This window comes from Coregonus clupeaformis, chromosome 9 (assembly GCF_020615455.1).
Source record: "Coregonus clupeaformis isolate EN_2021a chromosome 9, ASM2061545v1, whole genome shotgun sequence".
Classification (NCBI taxonomy): domain Eukaryota; kingdom Metazoa; phylum Chordata; class Actinopteri; order Salmoniformes; family Salmonidae; genus Coregonus; species Coregonus clupeaformis.
The window spans coordinates 16,117,124-16,134,426 of record NC_059200.1 but is presented as its reverse complement, the minus strand read 5'-3'; the positions used below and the strand labels follow the sequence as shown (position 1 = coordinate 16,134,426).

Sequence of the window (17,303 nt, the reverse complement as noted above, 5' to 3'; positions counted from 1 at the left end):
AACACAACCCAACCCAACCCAGCCCACTCCAACTCAGCCCAACCCAACCCAGCCCAGCGCAACTCAGCCCAACCCAACCCAACCCAACCCAGCCCAGCACAGCCCAATCCAACCCAACCCAGCCCAACCCAGCTCAGCCCAATCCAACCCAACCCAGCCCAACCCAGCTCAGCCCAATCCAACCCAACCCAGCTCAACCCAGCTCAGCCCAATCCAACACAACCCAGCCCAACCCAGCTCAGCCCAATCCAACCCAGCTCAGCCCAATCCAACCCAACCCAGCCCAACCCAGCTCAGCCCAATCCAACCCAACCCAACCCAACCCAACCCAGCCCAACCTAGCTCAGCCCAACCCAGTCCAACTCAGCCCAACCCAGCCCAGCCCAACTCAGCCCAACCCAACCCAGCCCAGCCCAGCCCAACTCAGTCCAACTCAGCCCAACTCAACTCAACCCAACCCAGCTCAGCTCAGCCCAACCCAGCCCAGCCCAACTCAGCCCAACCCAACCCAACCCAGCTCAGCCCAACCCAGCCCAACTCAGCCTAACCCAACCCAGCCCAGCCCAACTCAGCCCAACCCAACCCAGCCCAGCTCAGCCCAACCAAACCCAGCTCAGCTCAGCTCAGCCAGCAAGCCAACCCAACCCAGCCCAGCCCAGCCAGCAAGCCAACCCAGCCCAACCCAACCCAACCCAGCCCAAACCAGCCCAGCCAGCAAGCCAACCCAGCCCAGCTCAGCCAGCCAGCAAGCCAACCCAGCTCATCCAGAAAGCCAACCCAACCCAACCCAGCTCAGCCCAATCCAATCCAACCCAGCCCAACCCAGCCCAGCCCAGCCCAGCCCAACTCAACCCACCCAGCCAGCAAGCCAACCCAGCCCAGCCCAGCTCAGCCAGCCAGCAAGCCAATCCAACCCAACCCAACTCAGCCAGAAAGCCAACCCAACCTAACCCAGCTCAGCCAGCCAGCAAGCCAACCCAACCCAGCCGAGCTCAGCCAGCAAGCCAATCCAACCCAACCCAGCTCAGCCCAATCCAACCCAACCCAGCCCAACCCCGCTCAGCCCAATCCAACCCAACCCAGCCCAACCCAGCTCAGCCCAATCCAACCCAGCCCAACCCAGCTCAGCCCAATCCAACCCAACCCAGCCCAACCCAGCTCAGCCCAATCCAACCCAGCCCAACCCAGCTCAGCCCAATCCAACCCAACCCAGCCCAACCCAGCCCAACCCAGCTCAGCCCAATCCAGCCCAACCCAGCTCAGCCCAATCCAGCCCAATCCAACCCAACCCAGCCCAACCCAGCTCAGCCCAATCCAACCCAACCCAGCTCAGCCCAATCCAATCCAACCCAGCCCAACCCAGCCCAGCCCAGCTCAGCCCAATCCAACCCAACCCAGCTCAGCTCAACCCAACCCGCAGCCCTAGCTCAGCTCACGCCCAATCCAACCCAACCCAACCCAGCCCAGCCCAATCCAACCAGCTCAGCCAATCCAACCCAACCCAGCTCAGCCCAACCCAGCTCAGCCCAATCCAACCCAGCCCAACCCCGCTCAGCCCAATCCAACCCAACCCAGCCCAACCCAGCTCAGCCCAATCCAACCCAGCCCAACCCAGCTCAGCCCAATCCAAACCCAGCCCAACCCAGCTCAGCCCAATCCAGCCCAACCCAGCTCAGCCCAATCCAACCCAGCCCAACCCAGCTCAGCCCAATCCAACCCAACTCAGCTCAACCAGCCCAACCCAGCTCAGCCCAATCCCCCAGCTCAGCCCAATCCCAGCCCAATCCAACCAGCCCAGCCCAACCCAGCTCAGCCCCCCCCAGCCCAACCCAGCTCAGCCCAATCCAATCCAACCCAACCCAACCCAGCTCAGCCCAATCCAGCCCAATCCAACCCAACCCAGCTCAGCACAATCCAACCCAACCCAGCTCAGCTCAGCCCAATCCAACCCAACCCAACCCAGCCCAGCCCAATCCAACCCAGCTCAGCCAATCCAACCCAACCCAGCCCAACCCAGCTCAGCCCAATCCAACCCAACCCAGCCCAACCCAGCCCAGCCCAATCCAACCCAACCCAGCCCAACCCAGCCCAGCCCAATCCAACCCAACCCAGCTCAGCCCAATCCAACCCAACCCAGCTCAGCTCAGCTCAGCCCAATCCAACCCAGCCCAACCCCGCTCAGCCCAATCCAACCCAACCCAGCCCAACCCAGCTCAGCCCAATCCAACCCAACCCAGCCCAACCCAGCTCAGCCCAATCCAACCCAACCCAGCCCAACCCAGCTCAGCCCAATCCAACCCAGCCCAACCCAGCTCAGCCCAATCCAACCCAACCCTGCCCAACCCAGCTCAGCCCAATCCAGCCCAACCCAAATCAGCCCAATCCAGCCCAATCCAACCCAACCCAGCCCAACCCAGCTCAGCCCAATCCAACCCAACCCAGCCCAACCCAGCTCAGCCCAATCCAACCCAACCCAACCCAGCTCAGCCCAATCCAGCCCAATCCAACCCAACCCAGCCCAGCCCAATCCAACCCAGCCCAACCCAGCTCAGCCCAATCCAACCCAACCCAGCCCAACCCAGCTCAGCCCAACTCAGCCCAACTCAGCCCAACCCAGCCAACTCAGCCCAACCCAGCTTAGCCCAATCCAACCCAGCCCAACCCAGCTCAGCCCAATCCAACCCAACCCAGCCCAGTCCAGCCCAGCCCAACTCAGCCCAACTCAGCCCAACCCAGCCCAGCCCAACCCAGCCCAGCTCAGCTCAGCCCAACCCAACCCAACCCAGCTCAGCCCAACCCAACCCAGCTCAGCTCAGCCAGCAAGCCAGCCCAACCCAACCCAGCCCAGCTCAGCCAGCAAGCCAACCCACCAACCCAACCCAACCCAGCTCAGCCAGAAGGCCAACCCAACCCAGCTCAGCCAGCAAGCCAAGCCAACCCAACCCAGCCGAGCTCAGCCAGCAAGCCAAGCCAACCCAACCCAACCCAGCAAGCCCAGCACATAGAGTTCTGTTCTCACTAGAGGTGTGCCGAGTAGTCGGACAAAACAAGTATCGTAACGGATATGGGCAATTTTCTGGATATGATTATGATCAGAGTATGTTATGTAATTATCTGTGATCTGAAAAAAGTTATTTCCGGGTGCCAGCAAGCATCTTTCTCATGTCAGTCAGTCACAGAGTTTCTAAACCATACTGTACGGGCTTTGAGTCACTCATGAGCGTGGTCTAAATAACTCAATTGGCTAGTTTGCCTGTCTGTAAAGAGAAGGGCGGGCTGTATGTTGATCCTGCTGCTCTGATTGGATAGAGTGAAGCCGTATTTCTCCGCCCACTCGCTTCATAATTTCACCGCATCACTTTTCCTGGTGTGTTTTTTCGGTCTGATTATTTAGATTGCTGCTGCCTGCTCCTATGATAAATCACATGGTGAGGACGTTTGCTATCAAGCTATCAATGTGCATAATATCTAACAAGTGGGGCAAGGTTAGGGGGAAAAAAATGAAACACGGATGCGCATTCTGACAGAGTGACAGCAAACTTGGCTGCCCGCTGCAAGTTGAGGACACAGACACACCCGTCCCTCCGCGCGCTGCTCCACACCCGTCCCTCCGCGCGCTGCTCCACACCCGTCCCTCCGCGCGCCGCTCCACACCCGTCCCTCCGCGCGCCGCTCCACACCCGTCCCTCCGGCGCGCTCCACCCGTCCCTCGCGCGCGCTCCACACCCGTCCCTCCGCGCCGCTCCACACCCGTCCCTCCGCGCGCCGCTCCACACCCGTCCCTCCGCGCGCCGCTCCACACCCGTCCCTCCGCGCGCCGCTCCACACCCGTCCCTCCGCGCGCCGCTCCACACCCGTCCTCCGCGCGCGCTCCACACCCGTCCCCTCGCCGCCGCTCCACACCCGTCCCTCCGCGCGCGCTCCACACCCGTCCCTCCAGCGCGCGCTCCACACCGTCCCTCGCGCGCGCTCCACCCGTCCCCGCGCGCCGCTCCACACCCGTCCCTCCGCGCGCCGCTCCACACCCGTCCCTCCGCGCGCCGCTCCACACCCGTCCCTCCGCACGCCGCTCCACACCCGTCCCTCCGCGCGCTGCTCCACACCCGTCCCTCCGCGCGCTGCTCCTAATCTGCAGCTCTTTTTGCAGTGAGAACGTGCAGGGAGGTATTTTGCCAACATCTATTTAGGCATATTTAAAACACTTCTGTTTTTTTCTGATCACGAGTATCATCCGATCCGACTATCAACTGTCAATTTACGGATACGATTAGAAATAAGAGTAAATCTCCCGAGTGGCGCAGTGGTCTAAGGCACTGCATCGCAGTGCTAGCTGTGCCACTAGAGATCCTGGTTCGAATCCAGGCTCTGTCGTAGCCGGCCGTGACAATTGGCCTAGCGTCATCCAGGGTAGGGGAGGGAATGGCCGGCAGGGATGTAGCTCAGTTGGTAGAGCATGGTGTTTGCAACGTCAGGGTTGTGGGTTCGATTCCCACGGGGGGGGGGCCAGTATGAAAAAAAATATATAATAATAATAATGTATGTACTCACTAACTGTAAGTCGCTCTGGATAAGAGCGTCTGCTAAATGACTAAAATGTAAATGTCAGCACACCCCTAGTTCTCACCACTAAAATGCAGCTGTGGTAGGAAATGGTTGTCAGGTTTGAGGAACCAATCTGCATAAAAACAATGTTTGTGTATCATATCTAGTGGTTCACAGATGCATACAGGGTGCTATGGCAAGGCCAGCAGTACCAGTGGATGTGTTTGAGGAGTGGGTTCGTGATTTGGTGTGAGAACAGACCAGAGGAGAGTTCTCAACGTTTGGCGCCTGAAGAAAGAAAGAGACAGAAAGTAGAGCCAGACTCTCTCTGTCTCTCTCCACCCCGTCTCTCTCCCTCTCTCTCTCCACCCCCGTCCCCGTCTCTGTGTGTCCTTTCCTAGAAACAGGTCTATTACGGGCCAAAGCCATCCCAGGGACAGGGACAGTGCGCTGTAATTAATTTCTCCTCAGCAGAGAGAGACTATGTATTTGTTACTTTCAGAGCTCCATAAATAGAAGACATGGATGCTGAAGTTAGGAGCAGCTTTTATCTGCCTGCCTGCCTGCCCGCCCGCGCCCCAGGGCTGAATAATTAATGCTTACAGAGTGGAAACCCCCAGGGTGGGAGGGAGCAGCATCTTCCTCTCCTCCATCCCTCCATCCCTTTGCATTTCTCCAACCAGCCCACAGAGGACCTCTGTCTTCCCAGCATCCACCCAGCTTCTCAAAACCCACTGTTGTGTGTTGCTGTGTGTGTGTGTGTGTTGCTGTGTGTGTGTGTTGCTGTGTGTGTGTGTTGTGTTGTGTGTGTGTTGCTGTGTGTGTGTGTTGCTGTGTGTGTGTGTGTGTTGTGTGTTGCTGTGTGTGTGTGTGTGTGTGTGTGTTGCTGTGTGTGTGTGTGTGTTGTGTGTTGCTGTGTGTGTGTGTGTGTGTGTGTGTTGCTGTGTGTGTGTGTTGCTGTGTGTGTGTGTGTTGCTGTGTGTGTGTGTGTGTGGTTCCTGGAATAGAGAGGGATTACCTGTCGGTAACAGTGGAGCATCTCCTCTCCTTGCTGAGGAGCCGCCAGGCCACGCTGACGAGAGAGAGAGAGAGGGGGGGACTGGCTCTAGGGAACAGCTGCCATGGCAACAGACCCTCGCTGGTCAGTCTAGTGTTACCGCAGGGAGGGAGGGAGGAGGGAGGGGGGGGGGGGAGGAGAGAGAGAGAGAGAGAGAGAGAGAGAGAGAGAGAGAGAGAGAGAGAGAGAGAGAGAGAGAGAGAGAGAGAGAGAGAGAGAGAGAGAGAGAGAGAGCGCTGTGGGAGCTGACCTCGGCAGGGGTTGCAGGGGTCAGTGAATCTGATCCGTCTTTGTTTTTCTGAGCGCTTCTCTCTCTGCTCCTCCGTGTGTATGTTATCTTCGTCAGCAGTGTGAGCCTGCTCAGCTTCCAGCTGTTATTTTGACTGATGAAAATCTGATAGAAGTCACACACCACTCTGATCAATAAGCGCCTCATCAGAACTAATCAATGTTCATTATTTGTTTATTTACACATCGTTGTCCAGTCTTGAAGTACAGCCAGCTGGCTCTCCTGCTGCTGGTTGAAATAATCTCCAAAATGTCATCTCAAGCATTTGGATTAGAATCTAGCTATTTTAATCTAGCTATTGCAAATCTAGCTATTGCAAATCTTGCTATTGCATTCTAGCTGTCACAATCTACTGTATTTTACAATCTGTTTTACAATCTATTGTATTTTACAATCAATTACAATCTACTGTATTTTACAATCTATCTATTACAATCTATCGCTGTGTATTTCTTTGGTATAGTAAGGCTGCATAAACAAAAAGCCTCAATACATTTTTAGATAAGCACCACAGTTTATACGGCTATATGTATATCTTTGCTTAGTGCGGGGACTCCATTACTATACTATACCCGCTAGTGTTGGCTAGCTATATTTCCTACCTGAGCGTTAAACAGATTTTCATATCGTCATATCGTCCTTCTCTTACCCCGGTATTTACGGGATTACCGGCTTAGTACACAAGGGGGTGCCAAAAAACACAAAGCCCATTGGGCGTCTATTATCAGAATGCTAACAAAATTAGCACAAGTAATAGCACATTTTAATGGAGGCTGCTAGCTAAATATGCTAACGAGCGCAAACGAAAATAAACTAATTGCAAAGACAGGCAATCCAGCTCAAAGTTCTCTCTCTTTCTCTCTCTCTCTCTCTCTATATATATATATATATATATATATATATATATATATATATATATATATATACACACAGTTTAAGTCGGAAGTTTACATACACCTTAGCCAAATACATTTAAACTCAGTTTTTCACAATTCCTGACATTTAATCCTAGTAAACATTCCCTGTCTTAGGTCAGTTAGGATCACCACTTTATTTTAAGAATGTGAAATGTCAGAATAATAGTAGAGAGAATGATTTATTTCAGCTTTTATGTCTTTCATCACATTCCCAGTGGGTCAGAAGTTTACATTCAATTAGTATTTGCTAGCATTTCCTTTAAATTGTTTAACATGGGTCAAACGTTTCGGGTAGCCTTCCACAAGCTTCCCACAATAAATTGGGTGAATTTTGGCCCATTCCTCCTGACAGAGCTGGTGTAACTGAGTCAGGTTTGTAGGCCTCCTTGCTCGCACACGCTTTTTCAGTTCTGCCCACACATTTTCTGTAGGATTGAGGTCAGGGCTTTGTGATGGCCACTCCAATACCTTGACTTTGTTGTCCCCGTGTAGCTCAGTTGGTAGAGCATGGCACTTGCAACGCCAGGGTTGTGGGTTCGATTCCCACGGGGGGCCAGTATGAAAAAAATGTATCCACTCGCTAAATTACTAAAATGTAAATGTTAAGCCATTTTGCCAAAACTTTGGAAGTATGCTTGGGGTCATTGTCCATTTGGAAGACCCATTTGCGACCAAGCTTTAGCTTCCTGACTGATGTCTTTGTCACGATCGTCTGAAGGAGGAGACCAATGCGCAGCGTTGCGAGTGAACATGATGACTTTATTAACTTAAAGCAACCACGAAGAAAACAACAAATGACGATCCGTGAAGTTCTATACTGAATACTACTAACAGCAACAAAGAAACAATAACCCACAACACAAAGGAGAAAACACACAGAATATATATGGCTCCCAATCAGAGATAACGAGCCGACAGCTGACACTCGTTACCTCCGATTGGGAGTCATCGACCAATCACCACCTGACACAAACAAAATGAAACTCACCCATCCCCAACACCACCAAAAAAGCAAACATAGAAATACACCCAACAGAAAAATAACAACCCTGGCTCAAAATAAAAGTCCATAGAGCCAGAGTGTCACAGTACCCCCCCCTAAAGGTGCGAACTCCGGGCGCACCAGCATACAGTCTAGGGGAGGGTCTGGGTGGGCGTCTGTCCATGGTGGCGGCTCTGGCACTGGTCGTGGTCCCCACCCCACCATAGTCACTACCTGCTTACGTAGCCTCCTCCAAATGACCACCCCCCAACTAAACCCCACAGGATTAAGGGGCAGCACTGGACTAAGAGGCAGCACTGGACTAAGAGGCAGCACCGGACTCAGGGGCAGCACCGGACTAAGGGGCAGCACCGGGCTAAGGGGCAGTACCGGACTCAGGGGCAGCACCGTACTCAGGGGCAGCACCGGACTCAGGGGCAGCACCGGGCTAAAGGGCAGCACCGGACTAAGGGGCAGCACCGGGCTAAGGGGCAGTACCTGACTAGATGGCGGATCCTGGCTGGCTGGCTCTGGCGGATCCTGGCGGGACGGCTCTGGCTGATCCTGGCGGGACGGCTCTGGCGGATCCTGGCGGGACGGCTCTGGCGGATCCTGGCTGGACGGCTCTGGCGGATCCTGGCTGGACGGCTCTGGCGGATCCTGGCTGGACGGCTCTGGCGGATCCTGGCTGGACGGCTCTCGGCGGATCCTGGCTGGACGGCTCTGGCGGATCCTTGCTGGACGGCTCTGGCGGATCCTGGCTGGACGGCTCTGGCGGATCCTGGCAGGGCGGCTCCTGGCGGATCCTGGCTGGCTGACGGATCTGGCGGATCCTGGCGGGCTGACGGATCTGGCTGCTCATGGCTGGCTGACGGATCTGGCTGCTCACGGCTGGCTGACGGATCTGGCTGCTCGCGGCTGGCTGACGGATCTGGCTGCTCGTGGCTGGCTGACGGATCTGGCTGCTCATGGCTGGCTGACGGATCTGGCTGCTCGCGGCTGGCTGACGGGTCTGGCTGCTCATGGCTGGCTGACGGATCTGGCTGCTCATGGCTGGCTGACGGATCTGGCTGCTCATGGCTGGCTGACGGATCTGGCTGCTCATGGCTGGCTGACGGATCTGGCTGCTCATGGCTGGCTGACGGATCTGGCTGCTCATGGCTGGCTGACGGATCTGGCTGCTCATGGCTGGCTGACGGATCTGGCTGCTCATGGCTGGCTGACGGATCTGGCTGCTCATGGCTGGCTGACGGATCTGGCTGCTCGTGGCTGGCTGACGGATCTGGCTGCTCATGGCTGGCTGACGGATCTGGCTGCTCATGGCTGGCTGACGGATCTGGCTGCTCGTGGCTGGCTGACGGGTCTGGCTGCTCATGGCTGGCTGACGGGTCTGGCTGCTCATGGCTGGCTGACGGGTCTGGCTGCTCATGGCTGGCTGACGGATCTGGCTGCTCGTGGCTGGCTGACGGATCTGGCTGCTCGTGGCTGGCTGACGGGTCTGGCTGCTCATGGCTGGCTGGCGGGTCTGGCTGCTCATGGCTGGCTGACGGATCTGGCTGCTCATGGCTGGCTGACGGATCTGGCTGCTCATGGCTGACTGACGGATCTGGCTGCTCATGGCTGGCTGACGGATCTGGCTGCTCATGGCTGGCTGACGGATCTGGCCACTCATGGCTGGCGGAAGGCTCTGGCTGATCCCGTCTGGCGGAAGGCTCTGGCTGCTCCTGTCTGGCGGAAGGCTCTGGCTGATCCGATCTGACGGAAGGCTCTGGCTGCTCCTGTCTGGCGGAAGGCTCTGGCTGATCCTGTCTGGCGGAAGGCTCTGGCTGATCCTGTCTGGCGGAAGGCTCTGGCTGATCCTGTCTGGCGGAGAGCTCTAGCGGCTCCGGTCTGGCGGACGGCTCTGAAGGCTCATGGCAGACGGGCGGCTTTGTAGGCTCAGTACAGACGGGCAGTTCAGACGGCGTTGGGCAGACGGACAGTTCAGACGGCGTTGGGCAGACGGGCAGTTCAGACGGGCGTTGGGCAGACGGGCAGTTCAGGCGCCCGTTGGGCAGACGGGCAGTTCAGACGGGCGTTGGGCAGACGGGCAGTTCAGACGGCGTTGGGCAGACGGGCAGTTCAGGCCGGCTGGCGACGCACATCGTGGACCTGGTGCGTGGAGTAGGAACAGGCCGGACCGTACCGGGAACACCCACCACTGGCCTTAACTGGGGATCAAGAACGGACCGGACCAGACTGGGAACACACTTCAGTCTCTCATGCCGTGCCACAACAACTTCCCTCCCTCTACTCGCCAATGGCTCCCGTAATCCGATAGCCTTCTCTCCTTTTCTCCCTGTGGCAGCCTCCTGCTGCCCAGGCGCCTAAGCCATGTGCCCCCCAAAAAATTTTGGGGAGTAACCCACGGGCTTCCAGCCTCGACTCCGCGCTTCCTCTTCATACCACCTCCTCTCGGCTGCAGCTGCCTCCAGCTCTTCACGAGGGCGGTGATATTCCTCCTCATACCACCTCCTCTCGGCTGCAGCTGCCTCCAGCTCTTCACGAGGGCGGTGATGTTCCTCCGGTTGTGCCCAAGGACCCTTTCCAGCCCGAATCTCCTCCCCATGTCCAAAAATCCTTAGGAGGCGTCCATAAATCCTGCGTAGGTAGGTCTTGTTGCCGCTTGTTACGCCGCTTGGTCCTCTTGGGGTGGGTTATTCTGTCACGATCGTCTGAAGGAGGAGACCAATGCGCAGCGTTGCGAGTGAACATGATGACTTTATTAACTTAAAGCAACCACGAAGAAAACAACAAATGACGATCCGTGAAGTTCTATACTGAATACTACTAACAGCAACAAAGAAACAATAACCCACAACACAAAGGAGAAAACACACAGAATATATATGGCTCCCAATCAGAGATAACGAGCCGACAGCTGACACTCGTTACCTCCGATTGGGAGTCATCGACCAATCACCACCTGACACAAACAAAATGAAACTCACCCATCCCCAACACCACCAAAAAAGCAAACATAGAAATACACCCAACAGAAAAATAACAACCCTGGCTCAAAATAAAAGTCCATAGAGCCAGAGTGTCACAGTCTTGAGATGTTGCTTCAATATATCCACATAATTTTCCTTCCTCATGAAGACATCTATTTTGTGAATTGCACCAGTCCCTCCTGCAGAAAATCACCCCCACAGCATGATGCTGCCACCCCCGTGCTTCACTGTTGGGATGGTGTTCTTCGGCTTGCAAGCTACCCCCTTTTTCCTCCAAACATAACGATTGTCATTATGGCCAAACAGCTCAATTTTTCATCAGACCCTCCAAAAAGTACGATCTTTGTCCCCATGTGCGGTTGCAAACCGTAGTCTGGCTTTTTTACGGCGGTTTTGGAGCAGTGGCTTCTTCCTTGCTGAGCGGCCTTTCAGGTTATGTTGATATATGACTCGTTTTACTGTAGATACTTTTGTACCGGTTTCCTCCAGCATCTTCACAAGGTCCTTTGCTGTTGTTCTGGGATTGATTTGCACTTTTCGTACCAAAGTACGTTCATCTCTAGGAGACAGAACGCGTCTCCTTCCTGAGCGGTGTGACGGCTGCATAGTCCCATGGTGTTTATACTTGTATACTATTGTTTGTACAGATGAACGTGGTACCTTCAGGCGTTTGGAAATTACTCCCAAGGATGAACCAGACTTGTGGAGGTCTACAATTTTTTTTCTAAGGTCTTGGCTGATTTCTTTTCATTTTCCCATGATGTCAAGCAAAGAGGCACTGAGTTTGAAGGTAGGCCTTGAAATACATCCACAGGTACACCTCCAGTTGACTCAAATTATGTCAATTAGCCTATCAGAAGCTTCTAAAGCCATGACATCATTTTCTGGAATTTTCCAAGCTGTTTAAAGGCACAGTCAACTTAGTGTATGTAAACTTCTGACCCACTGGAATTGTGATACAGTCAATTATAAGTGAAATAATCTGTCTGTAAACAGTTGTTGGAAAAATTACTTGTGTCATGCACAAAGTAGATGTCCTAACCGACTTGCCAAAACTATAGTTTTTTAACAATACATTTGTGGAGTGGTTGAAAAACGGGTTTTAATGACTCCAACCTAAGTGTAACTTCCGACTTCAACTTTATATAGATATATAGATAGATAGATAGGAATGTCATTTTTGGTGAGTTTTGGACATTTACAATCAAATGTGAACGAGATAAATTGTGCAAATAAACAAAGTTATGACGCATGGCTTGTCTGAAGCAAGAACAGTACTGGATCTCCAGCAGCATGTTTACACGTTGTGTCTCTGTGGAGTCTGAAGTCGCTAGGGCAACTGGCCTCCCTGACAACAAAGATTGCAGTGTTGAAACTGTGCAGTAACTGCAGTCGACTGTGGTATTTTGGATGCAGTCATTGCCGCATACCCCAGTTATACTGCCCTCTGACTGCCTTCTCTTTTCGTAAGGGCTGCCTTCTCTGCTCATAGAAGAGGGGGAGGAGCAGACAGGACAAAAACAGAGAGGATAAAAAAATGCACAAGGAAATCAAGATATCAGTGGTAGCTGTACAAATATCTCATCCAAAGGGCTTTGACTTCTCAAACAAGGCAAGAAAGCTAACACAATATGATGTCCTGTCACCTTATTAATTCAGCCACTTGCTTAGATAGCAAGTTAAACTCAGGGGGTTGTGTTAACACAGAATTCTGCGTATTTCACACAGGGAAAAAAAAAAAAAAAAACGTAAGAAAATATCTTGCTGCGTTTTATAAACGTAGATCTAAAATGTTTCTTATTGTCATCTCTGTTCGCCACTTTAAACCTTAAACTCGGATGAAAATTCATGAACGGGCAGATTATCAGCAGACATCGCTCTGACTGATGCGTAGCTACTTTTCTCCAGTAACTTTTCTCAGTGTAACCAGCCTATTTTTCTCTGGTAAAATGCTAGATTAATTTCAAGCAAAACATTAGGAAATGTAGTTGGCTACATTCTTTCTATGATAGGCCTAAACATTAGAAATATGATGGCCATGCATCGTTTTTTTTTTGGCCAAAAATACCTTGCTTTTTTCATTGTAAGCTCATTTGGCCTACTTGTGCGACTGCCAGCCAAATAGCATTGTTGTCATCTGATGAAAATGAAGCTATTTTATGCCGAATGTGTTGCACTAATGTAATATCTGTGAAGGAAAACTGTAGTTGCACGTCCCTGATCACGCTATTGAAGCAAAAATACACTGTTAACTTTCAATATAAAACGCGACCCCTGTAAATACACAGCTGGACTCCCGCTTTCTCCTGTTGTACTATTTACAAACAAACACGTGACTGGCTCAACTGTTCTGGGGAACTACGGTAAGGTTCAATAATCTGACAGGTGAAATGAACACATTCTGCTTTATCTCCTAACACATTGCACAAGTTGACTGCAGGTATTAACTTAAAAAGTAGCTACAAATATTAAAATGTATTGGAAACTTTAAAGAAATAGTTTCAAAGGTATTGAAAAACCATCCCATGGCTATTTCCAAATACCCTGGTATACGTTATGTATACCGTATACCGCCGAATGTTAATTCTCCTCTCCTAAACTTAAGACTTCCTTAAGCAGATCTATTACAGTGGAAAGGTCACTGAAGCACAGTTGTGTACATAAGTGCCCATGCTGACTGCCACACACCCACACATACACACATACAGACATACACACACACACACACACACACACACACACACACACACACACACACACACACACACACACACACACACACACACACACACACACACAAACCCATGCTGGGAGAAGAGAATGAAACTAAAACAATGAATAACTGACCTTTTACTGGGAGGACAATTTACAAGAGCAGAAAAATTGGAACTCCATTCCAATGGGGATGTTGATATGGTTTGAAATCAGAACCACTGAATTATTTGTTATTGGAGAAATGTTAACCGAAAGGTGAGAGTGGAGTTTTTCATTTTTTATCCTGTTTATTTCACAGAAATGTAGTGTACGTGTGTGTGTATATATATATATATATACAGTGGGGAAAAAAAGTATTTAGTCAGCCACCAATTGTGCAAGTTCTCCCACTTAAAAGATGAGAGAGGCCTGTAATTTTCATCATAGGTGCACGTCAACTATGACAGACAAAATGAGTTTTTTTTTCTCCAGAAAATCACATTGTAGGATTTTTAATGAATTTATTTGCAAATTATGGTGGAAAGTAAGTATTTGGTCAATAACAAAAGTTTCTCAATACTTTGTTATATACCCTTTGTTGGCAATGACACAGGTCAAACGTTTTCTGTAAGTCTTCACAAGGTTTTCACACACTGTTGCTGGTATTTTGGCCCATTCCTCCATGCAGATCTCCTCTAGAGCAGTGATGTTTTGGGGCTGTCGCTGGGCAACACGGACTTTCAACTCCCTCCAAAGATTTTCTATGGGGTTAAGATCTGGAGACTGGCTAGGCCACTCCAGGACCTTGAAATACTTCTTACGAAGCCACTCCTTCGTTGCCAGGGCGGTGTGTTTGGGATCATTGTCATGCTGAAAGACCCAGCCACGTTTAATCTTCAATGCCCTTGCTGATGGAAGGAGGTTTTCACTCAAAATCTCACGATACATGGCCCCATTCATTCTCTCCTTTACACGGATCAGTCGTCCTGGTCCCTTTGCAGAAAAACAGCCCCAAAGCATGATGTTTCCACCCCCATGCTTCACAGTAGGTATGGTGTTCTTTGGGTGCAACTCAGCATTCTTTGTCCTCCAAACACGACGAGTTGAGGTTTTACCAAAAAGTTCTATTTTGGTTTCATCTGACCATATGACATTCTCCCAATCCTCTTCTGGATCATCCAAATGCACTCTAGCAAACTTCAGACGGGCCTGGACATGTACTGGCTTAAGCAGGAGGACACGTCTGGCACTGCAGGATTTGAGTCCCTGGCGGCGTAGTGTGTTACTGATGGTAGGCTTTGTTACTTTGGTCCCAGCTCTCTGCAGGTCATTCACTAGGGTCCCCCGTGTGGTTCTGGGATTTTTGCTCACCGTTCTTGTGATCATTTTGACCCCACGGGTGAGATCTTGCGTGGAGCCCCAGATCGAGGGAGATTATCAGTGGTCTTGTATGTCTTCCATTTCCTAATAATTGCTCCCACAGTTGATTTCTTCAAACCAAGCTGCTTACCTATTGCAGATTCAGTCTTCCCAGCCTGGTGCAGGTCTACAATTTTGTTTCTGGTGTCCTTTGACAACTCTTTTTTTTCTCAATTTGTCTGTCATAGTTGACGTGTACCTATGATGAAAATTACAGGCCTCTCTCATCTTTTTAAGTGGGAGAACTTGCACAATTGGTGGCTGACTAAATACTTTTTTCCCCCACTGTAGATATATATATATATATATATATATATATATATATATATATATATATGTGTGTATATATATATATATATGTGTGTATATATATAAATATGTGTATGTATGTATGTATGTACACTACCGTTCAAAGTTTGGAGTCACTTAGAAATTTCATTTCTTTCGAAAGAAAAGCAATTTTTCTGTCCATTAAAATCACATCAAATTGATCAGAAATACAGTGTAGACATTGTTAATGTTGTAAATGGCTATTGTAGCTGGAAACGGCTGATTGTTTTATGGAATATCTACATAGGCGTACAGAGACCCATTATCAGCAACCATCAGTCCTGTGTTCCAATGGCACGTTGTGTTTGCTAATCCAAGTTGATCATTTTAAAAGGCTAATTGATCATTAGAAAACCCTTTTGCAATTATGTTAGCACAGCTGAAAACAGTTGTGCTGATTAAAGAAGCAATAAAACTGGCCTTCTTGAGACAAGTTGAGTATCTGGAGCATCAGCAATTGTGGGTTCAATTACAGGCTCAAAATGGCCAGAAACAAATAACTTTCTTCTGAAACTCGTCAGTCTATTCTTGTTCTGAGAAATGAAGGCTATTCCATGCGAGAAATTGCCAAGAAACTGAAGATCTCGTACAACGCTGTGTACTACTCCCTTCACAGAACAGCGCAAACTGTCTCTAACCAGAATAGAAAGAGGAGTGGGAGGCCCCAGTGCACAACTGAGCAAGAGGACAAATACATTAGAGTGTCTAGTTTGAGAAACAGGCGCCTCACAGGTCCTCAACTGGCAGCTTCATTAAATAGTACCCGCAAAACACCAGTCTCAACGTCAACAGTGAAGAGGCGACTCTGGGATGCTGACTTTCTAGGCAGAGTTGCAAAGAAAAAGCCATATCTCAGACTGCCCATCTTAATCTTTTATTTTTATTGGCCAGTCTGAGATATGACTTTTTCTTACCACCATCATCACCACCACCATCACCACCATTACCACTCTACCCACTTTGTCCACCTTCACCACCACCAATCACCACCAGCATCACCATCACCACCCTGACCACCATCACCACCATTACCACAAGACATGCCACCAGAGGTCTCTTCACACATGATAACATATGCACTATACACACATGTACACATGTATTTTGTGTTATATATATGTGGTAGTAGGGTAGAGGCCTGAGGGCACACACTTAATATGTATATGCCTCTATATCTATAACATGAATGTATTGTAATGTTTTTAAAATGTATAACTGCCTTAATTTAGCTTGACCCCAGAAAGAGTAGCGAATGGATAATAATTATTAGCGGTCTAATATAAATACAAATACAATACTCTAACCACTATCACCCTAACCACCCTCCCCACTCTAACCACCTCCACCCTAACCACCCTCCCCACTCTAACCACCTCCACCCTAACCACCCTCCCCACTCTAACCACCTCCACCCTAACCACCCTCCCCACTCTAACCACCTCCACCCTAACCACCCTCCCCACTCTAACCACCTCCACCCTAACCACCCTCCCCCACTCTAACCACCTCCACCCTAACCACCCTCCCCACTCTAACCACCTCCACCTAACCACCCTCCCCACTCTAACCACCTCCACCCTAACCACCCTCCCCACTCTAACCACCTCCACCCCTAACCACCCTCCCCCTCTAACCACCTCCACCCCTAACCACCCTCCCCACTCTAACCACCTCCACCCTAACCACCCTCCCCCACTCTAACCACCTCCACCCTAACCACCCTCCCCACTCTAACCACCTCCACCCCTAACCACCCTCCCCACTCTAACCACCTCCACCCTAACCACCCTCCCCACTCTAACCACCTCCACCCTAACCACCCTCCCCACTCTAACCACCTCCACCCTAACCACCCTCCCCCACTCTAACCACCTCCACCCTAACCACCCTCCCCACTCCTAACCACCTCCACCCTAACCACCCTCCCCACTCTAACCACCTCCACCCTAACCACCCTCCCCACTCTAACCACCTCCACCCTAACCACCCTCCCCACTCTAACCACCTCCACCCTAACCACCCTCCCCACTCTAACCACCTCCACCCCTAACCACCCTCCCCACTCTAACCACCTCCACCC

The 17,303-nt window shown here is 51.2% G+C and overlaps 1 pseudogene; it reads left to right on the top strand.

Annotated features, from left to right (window-relative positions):
- Positions 1 to 17,303, top strand: part of LOC121574507 — a 501,964-nt pseudogene that overhangs the window by 157,535 nt on the left and 327,126 nt on the right.